This window comes from Arachis ipaensis, chromosome B5, assembly GCF_059453495.1.
Source record: "Arachis ipaensis isolate K30076 ecotype BB chromosome B5, ASM5945349v1, whole genome shotgun sequence".
NCBI lineage: Eukaryota > Viridiplantae > Streptophyta > Magnoliopsida > Fabales > Fabaceae > Arachis > Arachis ipaensis.
This window is the reverse complement of record NC_142440.1, coordinates 66450068-66458194: the sequence shown is the minus strand read 5'-3', so window position 1 is coordinate 66458194 and position 8127 is coordinate 66450068. Positions and strand designations below refer to the sequence as shown.

The window sequence follows — 8127 nt, the reverse complement described above, 5'->3', positions numbered from 1 at the left end:
TGAAGATAACATTATACCTTCTTCCAATGTTGGAGATGACTAATTAGGATTAGTTGTTGATAATTATTGTGTTATGATTGATGACTAGGATAGAAAGCCTATATTCTCAATCCTTGCCATGGATGTCTCTCTTTATTAATTACTTTCTTTAATTGCCATCTATTTTCTTGTCCCCCTTTTTACCAACCCAACCCCTTGGATACCATAACCAATAATGTGCATACCTCACTGTAATTCCTTGAGAAGACGACGCAGAACAATACTCTTGGTTATTTTTATTGGTTTGTACTCGTGACAAATAAATTAAACTCTGATTGAGCATTACTTGTTGGCTTGGAACTATACTTGCAACGAAGTTATATCCTCTTTTATCGAGAAGAAATTCTAAGCCGACGGTTTTGCTCTTTCAGTCATCCTATTAACCATGTTGAAGTACGAGTTTGCATCTTAGAAATAAACCAAACACGGATCGAAGAAGAAACAGTAATACTTTTTTTAATTCATAGGATTCAGCAGGGCTCCTCCTGTAACGACCCAACTTCTAATACGTCATGATCATACCAAAAGTAAGGCGTTACTGACCTGTTTTCCTTATTAACTATTTACTATTAAGCCTTTAGTTCGATATCGCGATTCAATTTTAGTAAAAATACCAGAAATTTTTGTTTTTGTTAATCAAAATCATATAGCCAACATGACCAAGTAATATTAATCACATAATTATTAATAATAGTAATATTATACAAAAGAATTTAAATAAAATTCAGGTACAACTCCTATCCCTCTGCATAAAATAAAAACCTTAAGCAGTAAGGGCGAGGGAATTCTATGAAAGAAACTCAAGTCATAAACTTAACTCGTAAATAAGGTTTAACAATCGCCCGCAGCTTCAAACGGAGTCTTCGAACCTGTGTCACTAAAAGGGTGGAAGATTTTGGGGTGAGAACAAACCACACGTTCTCAGTAAGGAATGAGAATGCCGTAAAAGTAATGATTTACATGCAAATAATTAACTCAAGTTTCCAATGTAGTTTTCTTTATCAAACCTTTTCAAAAATTTCTTAAGACTTACTTGAAACCGTTTAAATCCCTTTCTTTAAATCATATTACTTACATAAAGTCTCAACCGCATTAGCAATTCATCAGCTACAAATAGCATTCCTCAACCATCATAGTAACTAAGTAAATCAGCAACATAAATAATATACCCAAACCTCATTTCACAAATACCATTCCTCAATACTTTACTAAGTTCACAGCATCAACAACAATATCTAATCAAACACACAAGCAAGTCACTAAGACAAACAGCACAATCACAAAGAAACAAGACAAGCAACACAAATTATAAAGAAATAAAACAAGCAAACACAATCAAATGCAGATGCGCAAATAAGGATGATGCATGTCTAGCCCTAGTCCAGCTAACGAGCTCATCTGTCGGTGACTAACCCGCTCCCGACGTTATCCAGCAACCTCTGTCTGGATAAGGCTTTCCTATTGGCTATACCCCTGTGTACAGGAAATAACCCCTCTGCCACCACAGGGTCCACTGCACGCAGGAAATAACACATCTGCCACTTCAGGGATGTATGATGAGCGGATAATTTATACGCTTTTTGGCACTGTTTTTAGTATATTTTTAGTAGAATCTGGTTACTTTTAGGGATGTTTTCATTAGTTTTTATGTTAAATTCACATTTCTGGACTTTACTATGAGTTTGTGTGTTTTTCTGTGATTTCAGGTATTTTCTGGCTGAAATTGAGGGACTTGAGCAAAAATCAGATTCAGAGGTAGAAGAAGGACTGCTGATGCTGTTGGATTCTGACCTCCCTGCACTCAAAGTGGATTTTCTGGAGCTACAGAACTCCAAATGGCACGCTTCCAATTTCGTTGGAAGGTAGACATCCAGGGCTTTCCAGCAATATATAATAGTCCATACTTTGGCCGAGTTTAGATGACGTAAAAAGGCGTTGAACGCCAGTTCTATGCTGCTGTCTGGAGTTAAACGCCAGAAACAAGTCACAAACCAGAGTTGAACGCCAGAAATACGTTACAACCTGGCGTTCAACTCCAGAAAAAGCCTCTGCACGTGTAACATTCAAGCTCAGCCCAAGCACACACCAAGTGCGCCCCAGAAGTGGATTTATGCATCAATTACTTACTTCTGTAAACCCTAGTAACTAGTTTAGTATAAATAGGACTTTTTACTATTGTATTTGACATCCTGGATTGTATTTTTGATCCTGTGATCACGTTTTGGGGGCTGGCCATTCGGCCATGCCTAAACCTTTCACTTATGTATTTTCAACGGTAGAGTTTCTACACTCTATAGATTAAGGTGTGGAGCTCTGCTGTTCCTCAAAGATTAATGCAAAGTACTGCTGTTTTTCTATTCAATTCAACTTATTTTGCTTCTAAGATATTCATTCGCACTTCAACCTGAATGTGATGAAAGTGACAATCATCATCATTCCTTATGAACGCGTGCCTGACAACCACTTCCGTTCTACCTTAGATTGAATGAGTATCTCTTGGATCTCTTAATCAGAATCTTCGTTGTATAAGCTAGATTGATGGCGGCATTCATGAGAGTCTGGAAAGTCTAAACCTTGTCTGTGGTATTCCGAGTAGGACTCTGGGATTGAATGACTGTGACGAACTTCAAACTCGCGAGTGCTGGGCGTAGTGACAGATGCAAAAGGAGGGTGAATCCTATTCCAGTATGATCGAGAACCTCAGATGATTAGCCGTGCCGTGACAGAGCATTTGGACCATTTTCACAAGAGGATGGGATGTAGCCATTGACAACGGTGATGCCCTTACATAAAGCCAGCCATGGAAAGGAGTAAGATTGATTGGATGAAGATAGCAGGAAAGCATAAGTTCAGAGGAACGAATGCATCTCTATACGCTTATCTGAAATTCTAACCAATGAATTACATAAGTATTTCTATCCTTAGTTTCTATCTATTTATTATTTATTTTCGAAAACTCCATAACTATTTTATATCCGCCTGAATGAGATTTACAAGGTGACCATAGCTTGCTTCATACCAACAATCTCTGTGGGATCGACCCTTACTCACGTAAGGTTTATTACTTGGACGACCTAGTGCACTTGCTGGTTAGTTGTATCGAAGTTGTGAATGAAAAATGATTTATTAAGACGTGTGTACAGAGTTTCTGGCGCCGTTGCCTGAGATTACAATTTCGTGCACCAAGTTTTTGGCGCTGTTGCCTGGGATTGTTCGAGTTTGGACAACTGACGGTTCATCTTGTTGCTCAGATTAGGTAATTTTCTTTTTGTTTTCAAAAATTTTTCGAAAATCTTTCAAAAATTTTCTCCTTTGTTTTCGAAAAAAAGAAAAAAAAATGTTTTCAAAAATATATTTTTCTTCAGAATTTTTAAAAATGAATTCTAGTGTTTCATGAAGCATGTTGAAGCCTGACTGGCTGTAAAGCCATGTCTAATTCTTCTTGGTAGGGAATGTCAGGCGTGTCATGTCTGAGTTACATACTAAAGTTTGGCTGGCTATTAAGCCATGCCTGACCCTTTGATTGGAGCTTTAGACTAAAGAGCATAAGATTTCTGGAATTCATATTAAAAATTTTGGAATCCTTATTTTTCTTTTTCAAAATGATTTTCAAAAAAATTAAAAGAAAATACAAAAAAATCATAAAATCAAAAAAATAAAAAATATTTTGTGTTTCTTATTTGAGTCTTGAGTCAAATTTCAAGTTTGGTGTCAATTGTATTTTTTCTAAAAATTCTTTGCATTTTTCGAAAAATTCATACATTCATGGTGTTCTTCATGATCTTCAAGTTGTTCTTGGTAAGTCTTCTGGTTTGATCTTGATGTTTTCTTGTTTTTCATATGCATTCTTGAAATCTTAGTGTCTAAGCATTAAAGATTTCTAAGTTTGGTGTCTTGCATTTTTTTTGCATTAAAAATTTTTTCAAAAATATGTTCTTGATGTTCATCATGATCTTCATAGTGTTCTTGGTGTTCATCTTGACATTCATAGCATTCTTGCATGCATTCCTTGTTTTGATCCAAAAAGAAAAGAGAAAAACATGAAAATGATGTTTTAAATTTTTCTCTCTCATCATAAAAATTCAAAAAAATCAAAAAAATATCTTTCCCTTTTCTCTCTTAAAATTTCGAAAATTAGATTTGACTTTTTCAAAAATTTTTAAAATTTAGTTGTTTCTTATAAGTCAAATCAAATTTTCAATTTAAAAATCTTATCTTTTTTCAAAATCTTTTTCAAAAATCAAATCCCTTTCATATTTCTTATTTATTTTCGAAAATTTTAAAAATATTTTTCAAAAATATTTTTCTTATCTTTATCTCCTAATTTTCGAAAATAAATCATCAATTAATGTTTTGATTCAAAAATTTCAAGTTTGTTACTTGCTTGTTAAGAAAGATTCAAACTTTAAGTTCTAGAATCATATCTTATAATTTCTTGTGAATCAAGTCATTAATTGTGATTTTAAAAATCAAATCTTTTTCAAAACTAATTTCAAAAATATCTTTCTATCCTATCTTTTTCAAAATCATATCTTTTTCAAATATTTGATTTTAAAATATCCTTTCTAACTTCTTATCTTCTTATCTTTTCAAAATTGATTTTCAAATTTGTTTCAACTAACTAACTAACTTTTTGTTTGTTTCTTATCTTTTTCAAAACTACTTAACTAGCTCTCTCTCTCTAATTTTCGAAAATACCTTCCCTCTTTTTCAAAATTTCTTTTTAATTTATTAATTATTTTAATTTTTGATTTTAATTTTCGAAAAATTACTAACCTTTTTCAAAAACTATTTTCGAAAATCACTAACTCTTTTTCAAAAATAATTTTAAAAAATTCTCTTTCTCTCTCATCTCCTTCTTTTCTTCTACTCACACAGGGACCTCTATACTATGGTAAAAAGGATCCCTATTATTATTATTTTTCTGTTCCCTCCTTTTTCATATGAGCAGGAGCAAAGACAAGAACATTCTTGTTGAAGCAGATCCAGAACCTGAAAGGACTCTGAAGAGAAAACTAAGAGAAGCTAAATTACAACAATCCAGCAAGCACCTTTCAGAAAATTTCGAACCAGAAGAGGAGATGGCAGCCGAAAATAATAATAATGCAAGGAGGATGCTTGGTGACTTTACTGCACCTAATTCCAATTTATATGGAAGAAGCATCTCCATTCCTGCCATTGGAGCAAACAGTTTTGAGCTTAAACCTCAATTAGTTTCTCTGATGCAGCAGAACTGCAAGTTTCATGGACTTCCATCTGAAGATCCTTTTCAGTTCTTAACTGAATTCTTGCAGATATGTGATACTGTTAAGACTAATGGAGGAGATCCTAAAGTCTACAGGCTCATGCTTTTCCCTTTTGCTGTAAGAGACAGAGCTAGAGTATGGTTGGACTCTCAACCTAAGGATAGCTTGAACTCTTGGGATAAGCTGGTCAAGGCTTTCTTAGCCAAGTTCTTTCCTCCTCAAAAGCTGAGTAAGCTTAGAGTGGATGTTCAGACCTTCAGACAGAGAGAAGGTGAATCCCTCTATGAAGCTTGGGAGAGATACAAAGGACTGACCAAAAAATGTCCTTCTGACATGCTTTCAGAATGGACTATCCTGGATATATTCTATGATGGTCTATCTGAATTGGCTAAAATGTCATTGGATACTTCTGTAGGTGGATCCATTCACCTAAAGAAAACGCCTGTAGAAGCTCAAGAACTCATTGACATGGTTGCTAATAACCAGTTCATGTACACTTCTGAGAGGAATCCTGTGAGTAATGGGACGCCTATGAAGAAGGGAGTTCTTGAAATTGATACTCTGAATGCCATACTAGCTCAGAATAAAATATTGACTCAGCAAGTCAATATGATTTCTGAGAGTCTGAATGGAATGCAAGCTGCATCCAACAGTACTCAAGAGGCATCTTCTGAAGAAGAAGCTTATGATCCTGAAAACCCTGCAATAGCAGAGGTAAATTATATGGGTGAACCTTATGGAAACACATATAATCCATCATGGAAAAATCATCCAAATTTCTCATGGAAGGATCAATAAAAGCCTCAACAAGGCTTTAATAATGGTAGAAGAAATAGGTTTAACAATAGTAAACCTTTTCCATCATCCACTCAGCAACAGACAGAGAACTCTGAACAAAATACCTCTAATTTAGCAAACTTAGTCTCTGATCTGTCCAAGGCCACTGTAAGTTTCATGAATGAAACAAGGTCTTCCATTAGAAATTTGGAAGCACAAGTGGGCCAGCTGAGTAAAAGGATCACTGAAATCCCTCCTAGTGCTCTCCCAAGCAATACAGAAGAAAATCCAAAAGGAGAGTGCAAGGCCATTGACATAACCACCATGGCCGAACCTGTAAGGGAGGTTGAGGACGTGAATCCCAGTGAGGAAGACCTCCTGGGACGTCCAGTGATCAATAAGGAGCTTTCCTCTGAGGAACCAAAGGAATCTGAGACTCATCCAGAGACCATAGAGATTCCATTGAACCTCCTTATGCCATTCATGAGCTCTGATGAGTATTCCTCTTCTGGAGAAAATGAGGATGTTACTGAAGAGCAAGCTACCAAGTTTCTTGGTGCAATCATGAAGCTGAATGCCAAATTATTTGGTATTGAGACTTGGGAAGATGAACCTCCCCTGTTCACCAATGAACTAAGTGATCTGGATCAACTGACAATGCCTCAGAAGAAACAGGATCCTGGAAAGTTCGTAATACCTTGTACCATAGGCAACATGATCTTTGAAAAGGCTCTGTGTGACCTTGGTTCAGGGATAAACCTCATGCCCCTCTCTGTAATAGAGAAACTGGGAATCTATGGGGTACAAGTTGCTAAAATCTCATTAGAGATGGCAGACAATTCAAGAAAATAGGCTTATGGACAAGTAGAGGACGTGTTAGTAAAGGTTAAAGGCCTTTACATCCCTGCTGATTTCATAGTCCTTGATATTGGGAAGGATGAGGATGAATCCATCATCCTTGGAAGACCTTTCCTAGCCACAGCAAGAGCTGTGATTGATGTTGACAGAGGTGAATTAGTCCTTCAATTGAATGAGGACTCCCTTGTGTTTACAACTCAAGGTTATCCTTCTGTAAACATGGAGAGGAAGCATAAAAAGCTTCTCTCAAAACAGAGTCAACCAGAGCCCCCACAGTCAAAATCTAAGTTTGGTGTTGGGAGGCCATAACCAAACTCTAAGTTTGGTGTTGAACTCCCATATCCAAACTCTAAGTTTGGTGTTGGGAGGTCTCAACAATGCTCTGAACATCTGTGAGGCTCCATGAGAGCCCACTGTCAAGCTATTGACATTAAAGAAGCGCTTGTTGGGAGGCAACCCAATTTTTATTTATCTAATTTTATTTTTCTTGTTCTTTCATGTTTTATTAGGTTCATGATCATGTGGAGTCACAAAATAAATATAAAAATTGAAAACGGAATCAAAAACAGCAGAAGAAAAATCACACCCTAGAGGAGGATCTCACTGCGTTTAAACGCCAGTAAGAAGCATCTGGCTGGCGTTCAATGCCAGAACAGAGCATGGTTCTGGCGCTGAACGCCCAAAATGGGCAGCATCTGGGTGATCCCCGAGATCCCTTTCAAGCTCAAGAAGAATGAGTATCCGGAGATCCGACATGAAATCCAAAGAAGAGGTTGGGAAGTTCTAACAAAACCCATCCAACAAGTCGGCATCCTAATGGTTCAAGAGTTCTATGCCAATGCATGGATCACTAGGAACCATGATCAAAGTAAGAACCCAAACCCAAAGAATTATATTACAATGGTTCGGGGAAAATACTTAGATTTTAGTCCGGAAAATGTGAGGTTGGCGTTTAACTTGCCTATGATGCAAGGAGATGCACGCCCCTATACTAGAAGGGTCAACTTTAATCAAAGGTTGGACCAAGTCCTCAGGGACATATGTGTGGAAGGAGCTCAATGGAAGATTGACTCCAAAGGCAAGCCGGTTCAATTAAGAAGACTGGACCTCAAGCCTGTGGCTAGAGGATGGTTGGAGTTCATCCAACGCTCCATCATCCCCACTAGCAACCGATCTGAAGTTACTGTGGATCGGGCCATCATGATTC

The 8127-nt window shown here is 36.7% G+C and overlaps 1 non-coding gene across 1 annotated transcript; it reads right to left on the bottom strand.

Annotated features, from left to right (window-relative positions):
* Positions 1-5516: 5516 nt before the first annotated feature.
* On the bottom strand, positions 5517-5624 carry LOC148564499 (small nucleolar RNA R71). The gene has a single exon (XR_015884001.1). It is a non-coding gene; the product is annotated as a small nucleolar RNA R71 (small nucleolar RNA).
* Positions 5625-8127: the final 2503 nt, after the last annotated feature.